Source organism: Pleurodeles waltl, chromosome 11, assembly GCF_031143425.1.
Source record: "Pleurodeles waltl isolate 20211129_DDA chromosome 11, aPleWal1.hap1.20221129, whole genome shotgun sequence".
Classification (NCBI taxonomy): domain Eukaryota; kingdom Metazoa; phylum Chordata; class Amphibia; order Caudata; family Salamandridae; genus Pleurodeles; species Pleurodeles waltl.
The window spans coordinates 750,948,939-750,963,284 of NC_090450.1; positions in this window are offsets into that span (position 1 = coordinate 750,948,939).

Below are 14,346 nucleotides of genomic sequence, written 5' to 3' on the forward strand. Positions count from 1 at the left end.
TACCCCCACAGCATGCACCACCAGGAAAACAGTCGAGAAGGCGGCAGGATCAGCGTTACAGAGTTGCAGTAGTCTTCTTCGCTACTTTGTTGCAGTTTTGCAGGCTTCCAGCGCGGTCAGCAGTCGATTCCTTGGCAGAAGGTGAAGAGAGAGATACAGAGGAACTCGGATGAGCTCTTGCATTCGTTATCTAAGGAATTCCCCAAAGCAGAGACCCTAAATAGCCAGAAAAGAGGGTTTGGCTACTCAGGAGAGAGGATAGGCTAGCAACACCTGAAGGAGCCTATCAGAAGGAGTCTCTGACGTCACCTGCTGGCCCTGGCCACTCAGAGCAGTCCAGTGTGCCAGCAGCACCTCTGTTTCCAAGATGGCAGAGGTCTGGAGCACACTGGAGGAGCTCTGGGTGGTCACTCCCCATTCCTTTGTCCAGTTTCGCGCCAGAGCAGGGCTGAGGGGTCCCTGAACCGGTGTAGACTGGCTTATGCAGAAATGGGCACCATCTGTGCCCATGAAAGCATTTCCAGAGGCTGGGGGAGGCTACTCCTCCCCTGCCTTAACACCTTATTCCAAAGGGAGAGGGTGTAACACCCTCTCTCTGAGGAAGTCCTTTGTTCTGCCTTCCTGGGCCAAGCCTTACTGGACCGCAGGAGGGCAGAAACCCGTCTGAAGGGTTGGTAGCAGCAGCAGCTGCAGTGAAACCCCTGAAAAGGCAGTTTGGCAGTACCCGGGTCTGTGATAGAGACCCGGGGAATCATGGGATTGTCTCCCCAATACCAGGATGGCATTGGTGGGGCTATTCCATGATCTTAGACATGTTACATGGCCATATTCGGAGTTACCATTGTGAAGCTACACATAGGTAGTGAACTATATGTAGTGCACGCGTGTAATGGTGTCCCCGCACTCACAAAGTCCAGGGAATTGGCCCTGAACAATGTGGGGGCACCTTGGCTAGTGCCAGGGTGCCCACACACTAAGTAACTTAGCACCCAACCTTTACCAGGTAAAGGTTAGACATATAGGTGACTTATAAGTTACTTAAGTGCAGTGTAAAATGGCTGTGAAATAACGTGGACGTTATTTCACTCAGGCTACAGTGGCAGGCCTGTGTAAGAATTGTCAGAGCTCCCTATGGCTGGCAAAAGAAATGCTGCAGCCCATAGGGATCTCCTGGAACCCCAATACCCTGGGTACCTCAGTACCATATACTAGGGAATTATAAGGGTGTTCCAGTAAGCCAATGTAAATTGGTGAAATTGGTCACTAGCCTGTTAGTGACAATTTGTAAAGAGAGAGCATAACCACTGAGGTTCTGGTTAGCAGAGCCTCAGTGAGACAGTTAGGCATCACACAGGGAACACAGACCTATAGGTCACAAACTTATGAGCACTGGGGTCCTGACTAGCAGGGTCCCAGTGACACATAACAAACATACTGAAAACATAGGGTTTTCACTATGAGCACTGGGCCCTGGCTAGCAGGATCCCAGTGAGACAGTGAAAACACCCTGACATACACTCACAAACAGGCCAAAAGTGGGGGTAACAAGGCTAGAAAGAGGCTACTTTCTCACACAACCCCCCCCCAAACAAAGGACAATAAGGCTAACCTTGGCCAGTTGAGACTTTATTGTCTAAGTGGTGATAAGTAGAGATTAGCTTTGCAATAGACGGGTTACTCCCTTTATCATCCACTATATGGTTACTTCCCTGTGGGGATGTAAACCACCCTGTTTGAAGTTTTTTAGTTAAGCAACAATGTGAAGATGTATTTTCAGAGTTTCTATCAGTAAGTTTTAGTTTAGAGCAGTGGGAATTATCCACTGAACCTATTTCTAGTGATGAGAATGCCACACAGGGATGCTGTCTTAGAAAAGCCATAGCTGGGCAAAAACTTTGTCCATATGGCTGGAAGAGAGAACAGGGATTGTGTTTCTCTTGAGTTGGAGCAGGGCAGGGATGCTGTCCTATGAGCTCCACACTAGGGCAGGGATGCTGTCCTAAGTGTTGTGAGGCAGTGCAGGGTTTCTGCACTAAAGTTTCTCTGGAAGGGTTGGAGGGATGCTCCATGTTAACCAAAATGGTGCTCTTTTTATCACCAATGTTAGTTATCCCACAGAGAGGTACTTCTACCTCAGGGAGTACAGCTTTGCCAGCTGATGATTCCCTTGGAACAGGTGCCACCCTAGGAGAGGTTTCTCCTACCACAGGAATGATATCCTGATTGGCAGGGTGGTTAGGGGATACTGTGATACCCTTTTTACCTGTTGTTGGAGAGGGATCCTGAGTTTTAAGGCCTTCTCTCCTTTGCTTTTTCATTTCAGTAGAAATGTGAGGGAACAATTCCTCTGGGATGCCCAGCATGGCTGCATGGGCATAAAACTCTACACCAGCCCAACCTGAGGCCTCTAGGTCATTACCTAAGAGACAGTCTACAGGTAAGCTTGGTGATACCACCACCTGCTTAGGGCCAGTAACTCCACCCCAATTAAACTGAATTATAGCTAAGGGAAGAAACTTAGTGGAGTTATGGACATCAATAATCTTATACTGTTGTCCAATGGTGTGTTGTTCAGGGGCCACAGGGTTTTCAGTCACCAAAGTGATACTGGCACCTGTGTCCCTGTAGGCCTGGGCCTCAACACCATTTATTGAAACTGTCTGCCTGTACTTATCCATTGTAAGGGGACAAGCAGCCAGTGTGGCAAGGCCAATGCCACTAGGTGTGACAGAAACTGTCTTGGGACTGACTACCCCAGTTTCTATGATGGACCCATAAGTGAACCCAACTACACCCTTTGCTTGACTGTTGCCAGCAGTCCCACCACTAGTACCACTACTGCTAGGGGCACTAGAGCTTGATGTATTAGTGGTGGTAGGCTCAGGGGGTTTACCTGGACAGGACTTATCCCCTGGCCTATGGCCTCTGTTTTTACACACAAAGCACCAAGGCTTTTTAATGTGTGTGGGTTGCGAAGAAGAGGACGAATTTGTTTTATCCCCACCCCCTGAAGAGTGTTTAAGATTTGAAGTGGGACCTTCGGGTTTACCCTTATCCCCATGCTTATCTTGAGATTTCTCACCATCTTTCTTCTTGCCATCTTTGTCACCCCCTGTATGAACTTTTCTGTTCACCCTTGTTCTGACCCATTTGGCTGCCTTCTTTCCCAATTCTTGGGGAGAGGTCAGATCAGAGTCCACCAGGTACTGGTGCAACAAATCAGACACACAATTATTAAGAATATGCTCTCTCAGGATTAAGTTATACAGGCTTTCATAATCAGTAACTTTACTGCAATGTAACCACCCCTCCAAGGCCTTCACTGAATGGTCAACAAAGTCTACCCAGTCTTGTGAAGACTCCTTTTTGGTTTCTCTGAACTTCATCCTGTACTGTTCAGTGGTTAAGCCATAACCATCTAGCAGTGCATTCTTAAGAACTGCAAAATTATTGGCATCACTTTCTTTCACAGTAAGGAGCCTATCCCTACCCTTTTCACTAAATGATAGCCATAGGATAGCAGCCCACTGCCTTTGAGGGACATCCTGTACAACACAGGCCCTCTCAAGTGCAGCAAACCACTTGTTAATGTCATCCCCCTCCTTATAAGGGGGAACTATCTTGTGCAGATTCCTAGAATCATGCTCTTTTGCAGGATAGCTACTGGGAATACTGCTGCTGCAACCATGGGTTTCTAAACCCAATTTCTGTCTTTCTCTTTCTATCTCTAAGGACTGCCTATCTAAATCCAGCTGTTGCTTCTTGAGCTTCAGCCTGGATTGTTCCACTCTCAATCTATTGAGCTCCCTTTCTAACACTCTGTCATCAGGGTGGGTGGGTAGGGCATGTCTTGAAACAGAAGAATGGTGAGAATGAACAGAAGGAGACCTGGCCCTAACAGATGTCACACTAACATTCTGGCCTACGGAGGTGATACTTCTACTGTGATGAGAAACAACACTATTACTGTGATGTGAATTCACATCAGAACCAGCTATGCTAGGTGGCTTGCTAGGGGGCAGGTTGGAAAGCTTCCCTCCCACCTCTTTTGCTAGGGGTGCCCCAGAATCAGAGTGGGAACCATCAGCTAATTTCTCACCAGAAGTGCCACCTAAGGTCTTATCTTGTTCAATGAGCATATTAACCAACAGTTGTCTTGAGGGATTCTTCCCTACCCCTAAACCTCTATCTATACAGAGACTCCTTGCTTCCTTCCAGCTAAGGTTGTCATAAGTTATGTTGGACAGATCAAGAGTTTGGCCTGTACCAGACATTTTAGACAGTGTTTAAGGGATAGAAAAAGTGAGAAAAAAGTTTTTCAGAACTTTTGGAAAGACAGAGAAAAAACTTTTAAAACTTTTTAAGAACTTTTTAGAAAGTTTTAGAGGTACTTTTCAGCACTTAGAAAGAAGTGAGAGAAGAAAAGCAAAACTTTTTGGTTAGGTGTACATACACTGAACTTGTTTTGTATTATTTTTCTCTTATGAAAAGTACAATGACAAAAGTGGTAAGTAGTTGCAAAGTACTTATCCCACCGCTGCACAACCAATGTAGGAGGCTGGACTGGCTTGTAGTGAGTACCAAGGGGTACTTACACCTTGCACCAGGCCCAGGTATCCCTTATTAGTGTATAGGGTGTCTAGCAGCTTAGGCTGATAGATAATGGTAGCTTGGCAGAGCAGCTTAGGCTGAACTAGGAGACGAGTGAAGCTCCTACAGTACCACTAATGTCATATGCACAATATCATAGGAAAACACAATACACAGATATACTAAAAATAAAGGTACTTTATTTTTATGAAAATATGCCAAAAGTATCTCAGTGAGTACCCTCAGTATGAGGATAGCAAATATACACAAGATATATGTACACAATACCAAAAATATGCAGTATAGCAATAGAAAACAGTGGAAATAATGTATAGTTACAATAGGATGCAATGGGGACACATAGGGATAGGGGCAACACAAACCATATACTCCAAAAGTGGAATGCGAACCACGAATGGACCCCAAACCTATGTGGCCTTGTAGAGGGTCGCTGGGACTGTAAAAAAACAGTGCGGGTTAGAAAAATAGCCCACCCCAAGACCCTGAAAAGTGAGTGCAAAGTGCACTAAAGTTCCCCAAAGAGCACAGAAGTCGTGATAGGGGAATTCTGCAGGAAAGACCAAAACCAGCAATGCAACAACGATGGATTTCCAGACGAGGGTACCTGTGGAACAAGGGGACCAAGTCCAAAAGTCACGATCAAGTCGAGAGTGGGCAGATGCCCAGGAAATGCCAGCTGTGGGTGCAAAGAAGCTGCTACTGGACAGTAGAAGCTGAGGATTCTGCCAGAACGACAAGGGCTAGAAACTTCCCCTTTGGAGGATAGATGTCCCACGCCGTGGAGAGTTGTGCAAAAGTGTTTTCCTGCGGAAAGACTGTAAACAAGCCTTGCTAGCTGCAAAGCTTGCGGTTGGGGTTTTTGGGTGGTGCTGTGGCCCAGGATGGACCAGGATGTCGCCAATTGCGTCAGGGGACAGAGGGGGCGCCCAGCAAAACAAGGAGCCCTCTCAGAAGCAGGCAGAACCTGCAGAAGTGCCAGAACAGGCACTACAAAGTGGAGTGAAATGGTGCTCACCCGAAGTTGCACAAAGGAGTCCCACGCCGCCGGAGGACAACTCAGGAGGTCGTTCAATGCAGGTTAGAGTGCCGTGGACCCAGGCTTGGCTGTGCACAAAGGATTTCCTCGGAAAGTGCACAGGAGCCGGAGTAGCTGCAAAACACGTGGTTTCCAGCAATGCAGTCTGGTGTGGGGATGCAAGGACTTACCTCCACCAAAGTTGGACTGAAGAGTCACTGGACTGTGGGAGTCACTTGGACAGAGTTGCTGGATTCAAGGGACCTCGCTCGTTGTGCTGAGAGGAGACCCAGAGGACCGGTGATGCAGTTCTTTGGTGCCTGCGGTTGCAGGGGGACGATTCCATCGACCCACGGGAGATTTCTTCAGAGCTTCTAGTGCAGAGAGGAGGCAGACTACCCCCACAGCATGCACCACCAGGAAAACAGTCGAGAAGGCGGCAGGATCAGCGTTACAGAGTTGCAGTAGTCATCTTCGCTACTTTGTTGCAGTTTTGCAGGCTTCCAGCGCGGTCAGCAGTCGATTCCTTGGCAGAAGGTGAAGAGAGAGATGCAGAGGAACTCGGATGAGCTCTTGCATTCGTTATCTAAGGAATTTCCCAAAGCAGAGACCCTAAATAGCCAGAAAAGAGGGTTTGGCTACTTAGGAGAGAGGATAGGCTAGCAACACCTGAAGGAGCCTATCAGAAGGAGTCTCTGACGTCACCTGCTGGCCCTGGCCACTCAGAGCAGTCCAGTGTGCCAGCAGCACCTCTGTTTCCAAGATGGCAGAGGTCTGGAGCACACTGGAGGAGCTCTGGGCACCTCCCAGGGGAGGTGCAGGTCAGGGGAGTGGTCACTCCCCTTTCCTTTGTCCAGTTTCGCGCCAGAGCAGGGCTGAGGAGTCCCTGAACCGGTGTAGACTGGCTTATGCAGAAATGGGCACCATCTGTGCCCATGAAAGCATTTCCAGAGGCTGGGGGAGGCTACTCCTCCCCTGCCTTAACACCTTATTCCAAAGGGAGAGGGTGTAACACCCTCTCTCTGAGGAAGTCCTTTGTTCTGCCTTACTGGACCAAGCCTGGCTGGACCCCAGGAGGGCAGAAACCTGTCTGAGGGGTTGGCAGCAGCAGCAGCTGCAGTGAAACCCCTGAAAAGGCAGTTTGGCAGTACCCGGGTCTGTGCTAGAGACCCAGGGAATCATGGGATTGTCTCCCCAATACCAGGATGGCATTGGTGGGGCAATTCCATGATCTTAGACATGTTACATGGCCATATTCGGAGTTACCATTGTGAAGCTACACATAGGTAGTGACCTATATGTAGTGCACGCGTGTAATGGTGTCCCCGCACTCACAAAGTCCGGGGAATTCGCCCTGAACAATGTGGGGGCACCTTGGCTAGTGCCAGGGTGCCCACACACTAAGTAACTTAGGACCCAACCTTTACCAGGTAAAGGTTAGACATATAGGTGACTTATATGTTACTGAAGTGCAGTGTAAAATGGCTGTGAAATAACGTGGACGTTATTTCACTCAGGCTGCAGTGGCAGGCCTGTGTAAGAATTGTCAGAGCTCCCTATGGGTGGCAAAAGAAATGCCGCAGCCCATAGGGATCTCCTGGAATCCCAATACCCTGGGTACCTCAGTACCATATACTAGGGAATTATAAGGGTGTTCCAGTAAACCAATGTAAATTGGTGAAATTGGTCACTAGCCTGTTAGTGACAATTTGTAAAGAGAGAGCATAACCACTGAGGTTCTGGTTAGCAGAGCCTCAGTGAGACAGTTAGGCATCACACAGGGAACACAGACCTATAGGTCACAAACTTATGAGCACTGGGGTCCTGACTAGCAGGGTCCCAGTGACACATAACAAACATACTGAAAACATAGGGTTTTCACTATGAGCACTGGGCCCTGGCTAGAAGGATCCCAGTGAGACAGTGAAAACACCCTGACATACACTCACAAACAGGCCAAAAGTGGGGGTAACAAGGCTAGAAAGAGGCTACTTTCTCTCAAATGGTATTGTGGGTGAGCCTGTTATATCCAGGAAGAGGGTCTCCAGGGCATGTTGCAGTGTCTCATTTAAGGGCCTGACCCCTGAAGAATTGCAGGACAGACAGGCAGAGAGGGAGCACCAGAGGGAGTTTGAGAAAATGAGGATGGCCATTGAAGAGCAAAAGTTGTTGGCTCATGAGCTCAGCTTGAGGGAGCTGGATCAGAGGAGCCAGTCTAGTAGGGATGGTGGCAGCAGCCACATCACAGTGCAGCCTGAAAGGAGGGTGCACATTCCTAAAGATCTTGTGAAGGATTATAAAAGGGAGGACGACATATACTTGTGGTTTAAGGGGTATGAGTCTGCTCTCCATATGAATCTGGTCCCTGAAGCTCATTAGGGGGTGGGTCTGTGGAAGCACTTGAGGTAGAGGGGAGGGGTACACTGAGAGCCCTAGGGGATGCTCAGAATCTCACCTTCTCTAGCATGAAGGATGCCCTACTCAAAAGGTATGGTCTCACCCCTGAGCAGTGCAAGGATAAGTTTAGATCCAGAAGAAGAAGGAATCCCAAACATGGTTGGAATGTGTTGATTCTTATTGCAGGTCACTGGATGGTTGGCGGAAGGGCAGTAAGGTAACTACATATGAGGGGCTTTACAATCTGATTGCTTGGGAGCACTTGTAAAGTTTATGTTTTCCAGAGCTGCGCCAGCACCTGATTGACAGCAAGCTGACTGATCCCAGGAAGCTTTCACAGGAAGCAGACTGCTGGGTGAGCACCAGGGTCCAGAAGGGGTATGGGGCAGACCACGCCAAGGGTAGGCAGGGCCCCTCTCAGAAAAAAAGGGGGGGTAATGGTAAACAGGGGGAGTTCTCTAAAGGGCAGCAAACTGATTCCCAGGGTAAGGATTTCCAACCCGCTAGTGAGAAGAAGCCATGGCTCTCCAAAGGGAAGCCAATGGCAGGTGGCCCCCACATAAGTGCTATGCATGTAACCAGGTGGGTCATGTGAGGGGGGACCCCAAATGCCCCAAAAGTACACTGGCACCCACTGGTGCACCGTCCCAGGGTTTGGCCAGTGTAGCGCTTGGGGAGGAGTTGGTTCCATGTGGGGGGAGCCAACTGAGATGACCGTTGTCTCACTAGGGGACAGTGAGATGGCCCAGAGAACCCTCGTGCGTGAGAACACTAAGAAGTACAGGCAGTGGTTGACCATCAATGGACAGAGGATGGAGGCTCTGAGAGACACAGGAGCCAGTGTGACTACAGTGAGGAGTCACCTGGTGTCTGAAGAGCAGATTAATCCCCGGGTACTTCACCAAGTAGTTGCATTGGACAACTCAGAGCACCTGTGCAGAGTGGTGCAGGTTCCCTTTGAATGGGGGGGTCTCAGGTTCCTTGACGGTAGCTGTGAGTCCAACCATGCCTGTTGATTGTTTGCTAGGCAATGACCTGGATGATTCCCCTTGGAAGGAGGTAGAACACAGGTCTCACTTGGAGATGTTGGGTCCACCTGGGTGGGTATGCGTATCCACCCAATCAATGGCAGCCTGACAGGGTAATCAAGAGCCCCTGGAGCCTGAAACAGTGGCCCAGTGGATGGCCAAGAAGAGGAAGGGCAGGGGGCACGGGAAACTGGCCCCAGAAGTTCCCATGGTCCGGGAGGAGGCGGAGCCTGAGGGTGACACCCCAGAGCCTACAGGGGAGCAGGTGGCTAAACTGGGGGAGGTCCCTGAGCTGTCGCAGTGGGAGCAGGAAGGGAGGCCCACCAGGGAAGCATTCTGTGCAGCACAGAAGACATGCCCTACTCTGGAGGGTTTGCGGCAGCAGCCTGCAGACCAGGTGGTTGGCAAGGAGGCAGGATCACACCTGATTTATTTGGAGGAGGGCCTCCTGTATAACGAGCCTAAGGTTCCTGAACCTGGGTCAGCCCATGTGCTGGTGGTACCCCAGTGCTTCAGGGCCTTCCTACTGGGGTTGGCTCATGATGTGCCTTTAGCTGGCCATTTGGGGAAGGACAAGACCTTTGAGAGGCTTGTCACCCACTTTTACTGGCCCCTAATGCACAGACACTCAAACGCACATTGCTGGTCTTGTCCGACTTGTCAGGCAAGTGGCAGGAGTGGGGGGAAATGTAAGGTTCCCGTCCAACCTTTACCTGTGGTTAGTACTCCCTTTGAGAGGGTAAGTATTGACATTGTGGGGCCTCTGCACCCCAAGACAGCCTTGGGCAACTGGTTCATCCTGGTGTTGGTGGACCATGCCACCCGGTACCCTGAAGCCATTCCTCTGAGCCCAGTCACTTCCCCTGTGGTGTTCGTGTACTGAGTTTTTTTTTTACCCGCATGAGATTCCTCAAGGAAGTGATATCTGATAGGGGTACCAACTTCATATCCACATATGTGAAGTCTCTATGGAAGGTGTGTGGGGTGATGTACAAGTTCACCACACATTACCACCCCGAAGTAATGGTCTGGTTGAGAGATTTAACAGCACCTTGAAAGGCATGATTCAGGGCCTGTCAGAGCCCTTGAGGCAGAAGTGGGACGTCCTCTTGCCACGCCTTCTGTTCACCTACAGGAAGGTGCCTCAAAAGGGACTTGGGTTTAGTCCCTTTCAGCTGATATATGGCCACCCTGTGATGGGACCCTTGATTTTGGTGGAGGAGGCTTTGGAGAAAGCTCCTAGTAAACCCCCCAGGATGTATTTAGCTACATGCTGGCTTTGAGAAACCAGACTGCCGGCTTCAGGAGTCTCGCACAGGAGAAGCTAAAAGCAAGCCAGGAGGATATGAAACAGTGGTATGACAGGAATGCCACTCTGGTCTAGTTTCAACCTGGTAAGGAAGTGTGGGTGATGCGCCAGTGGAGCCTAGGGCACTCCAGGATAAGTGGACTGGGCCATTTGAGGTGGTGGTGTGCAAGAGTGAAGTCCTGGTGGACTTGCGGTCTCCAAGGAACCCTTTAAGGGTTCTGCATGTCAACCGCCTCAAACCTCACTTCGAGTGGACTGAACTGTCCATGCTCCGTGCGATAGATGATGGGGTAGAGGAGGAGAGTGAGCCTCTTCCTGACCTCCTGTCTGCAGGAGAAAAAGTTGGGTCAGTGGAGAGAGTGATCCTCTCCCCCTCCCTGACTGAGGAGCAGTAGGGTGACTGTCGCCACGTGTTGGGACAGTTTGCCTCACTGTTTTTCCTGATCCCAGGAGTCACACACTTGTGCACACATGATGTGGACACTGGGGACAGTACACCTATTAAACAGAAGGTTTACAGGGTGACTGACAGGGTAAGAGCATGCATTAAGGATGAAGTATCCATAATGCTTACACTAAGGGTTATTGAGCACTCCAGCAGTCCTTGAGCCAGCCCAGTGGTATTGGTCCCAGAGGCTGCTGCACCTGGTGCCACTCCAGAACTCAGGTTCTGTGTGGACTACCGGGAACTCAATTCGGTCAGCAAGACTGATGCACACCCCATCCCCCGAGCTGATGAGCTCATTGACCGGTTAGGAGCTGCAAAGTACCTCAATATGTCTGACTTAACATCTAGAACCGGTTGTCTGACCTATTCGACCCTTGATTTATTTCAGTCTTGTTTACTATGAATTCACTAAAGTATGTGGACCAGCTATTTGAAATGAGCTGGTGGCACGATGAAGGTATTCATTTATGCTCCTCAAAGACAATTTTATGCCTATATCCAAAGTCAGGCATTCTAGGAGTTGGACCTTGTCCATCAGCTACTCAGTCAATTTATTTTTGCGATTATAGATTGATAGCAGTTTAATTCATGATCCCCAGGTTGTCGTAAAGTTGAACTTTTAAATTAAAATGTTTAAAAAGAAATCTTTCTTCATGATTTCACTTGGAAATGCTATTAAAGCCTCATTGAATACAGCCTGTTTAGACTTTATTTGAGCCTGTCCAGTTGCTTTGGCTGGCAGTGTCTCACTCAATTCATTTTAAATCTGCATAATGAGTGACACCTTAAATTACACTGATCATTCTTTGTTGATTTCTTATTTCCAGAGGTGCTCTCCAAACAGAATTTTGAAAGTTCAAGCACTGCCCATCCTCTGAATAAAGCTATTCCCAAGCGATTTTTATTAATTGATGCTACTACAAGATGGCACCCTAAGATTGCTGTCTTAGTTTCCTTTTGTAAGTGCTTATCCCGAAAAGTACACTTTTCTCTGCTTTTGGTTGTCTGCGGCTTCAGAAAGTATCATTCAGGCAATTTCACTGTAGATGGAAGGAGCAGATGGGAAGTACGAAATAGCAGGTTCACTGTGGGAGAACAAACACCCAGAACCAGGAGCGTCCAGCGTCTGTGAGGGGTGTTAATCAACTGAATAATGTTGTCAGGCTCACAAGCACCATTCCATCCCAGAGTGTGGAACACTTTACAACAGATAAGAAGTAGTTCATCCTACAATGCCACATGAACGTTACATTACTATAATATTGTCTTCCCCAAGATAAAACAAAGAAAGTTCTACAAAGTATGTGATATTGTAACATATTAACCTAAGAAACAAACACATAAAAAATTACATGAACAGTGTTAGACCTTGCATCATTAACAAGATTTTGCCAGTCCTTTTGCCTCTTCTTCCTTTATTTTTGACTGTGTGGTGGACTTTGTTTTTGCTGCTTTTGGTACTCTGGGCACTTTACCACTGCTGACCAATGCTAAAGTGCAGTGTTCACTGTATACATTGTGATTATGATTGGTTATCCCTGAATGGCATATTTGATTTACTAGTAAGTCTATAGTGAAGTGCATTAGTGGGCCTGCCACACTGATTGTGCCACCCACATGAGTAGCCATGTAAATATGTCTTAGACCTGCCATTGCAGTGGCTGTGTGTGATGTTTTGTATTGCCGATTCGACCTGGCAAGTGTACCCACTTGCCAGGACCATACCTTCCCTTTTACTACATATAAGTCACCTCTAAAGTAGGCCTTAGGTAGCCCCATGGGCAGCGTACAGTGTGTTTAAGAGGTAGGACATGTACTGGAGTATTTTGCATGTCCTGATAATGAAATACAGCCAAATTCGGATTTCACCATTGCAAAGCCTATCTCCCCCATAGGTTAACATGCAGAATGCCTTTAAGTGTCTTTCAAGTGTAGTTTCCCATTGGGAGCAGATTGAGATGGGGTGTTTGGGATCTCTGAACTCACAATTAAAAAAATACATCTTTTGGTTTTTAGATTGTCTGTTAGAAAATGCCACTTTTAGAAAGTGGGCATTTTCTTGCTTAACCATTCTATGCCTCTGCCTGCCTGTAGAATCCACGTCTGGGTGAGACTGACAGTTGGTCTGTTTGTGAATTCCCTCTAGAAAGTGACAAAAAGGGAGCTAAGGTGTGTCCTACATATCCTGATGAGTCTTTCTATGCTAGAATGGGGAAGGAGGAGCTGACACCTGAAGCTGAAAGGGCTGTGCCTGTCCTCACACAATTCATTCTCCAACCCCCTGGAGGGTGTCTGGGGGCCAGGGCACGGCAGGATCTTGGGAACAACAGAGACTTCCTTTTGAAGTTTGCCTACTTTAAAGGCAGACATGAGTATAAGTGGTGGACACAAAAACCCAGATTTTTAGGACACTTCTGGATCAAAAGGAACCCCTGCCAAGAAGAAGAACCGAATAGCTGGAGGAGGATTACTGCCCCTTTGCTGTGTGTGCTTTGCTGGGTTGGCGTGCAGTTGCTGCTTCTGCCTTAAAGAGGACAAAAACTGGACTTTGCTGTGTATCCTGCTTGTGGAGGTTCTCCAAGGGCTTCGACTGAGCTTGCCTCCTGTTAAGAAGTCTCAGGGACATCAAAGACTTCATTTGCCAGTGCCTGGTCTCTTCTGCTGGAAGTTATAACTTGCTACATGGTGCCAAATCCAGTCCGCGGGCCCTTAGAAGTGGAAGCTGGTGACCTGGGAGGGAAAATCCACGCACTGCTGTGTGCATGTCAGAAAAATCGATGCAGCGCTTGTCCCATGGCTGAAAATTCGACCCAGCGCCTGCCTCGCAACTGAAGAACCAACACAGCGCCTGTTCTCAAAACGGACCCTTCACACAGAGCATCAAAGTTTTTCACGCAAGACCTTGGGCGTCAAAATCTTCAGCATCACTGCACAGACCTGAGGCTGCTTGTCCGGAAATCGATGCATCCCTTCCCTGTGTGGAAAGAATCAACGCACTACCTCACTTGCGAGTAAGGAACCAACACTTTGCCTGCTTTTCTGATGCACTGTCGTCTGTGCAGCTTTATTTTTGACGCATACCTGGTACTTTGTGCTAAAACAACACATCCATTGATTTCTATGGATTAAGACTCTTTTTACTTTAAAAAATTCATATATTTTCTTGTGTCAGTTGGATTTTTGTCATTTTGGTGTGATTTAGAGAAATATTGGCTATTGTTATGTAGTGTTTTTACTGTGTTACTGTATGTGTTTGTGCAAATACTTTAGACAGTGCCTCTGAGATAAGCCTGACTCCTTGTGCCAAGCTAACAAGGGGGTGAGCATGGGTTATCTGAGCTGCGTACCTCCCTTACCCTGCCTAGAGTGACGGTTCTTACTTGGACAGGGTGTAAACTGACTGCCAACTAGAGATCCCATTTTTTAACAATTTAACCCATACCCTGCTTAGAAAAGATTAACAAGAGTAAAATAAAAACAGAGAAAATCTACATTAAAACAACACATAGTCATTAAATCTGCTAGGTATCCTCCTCTG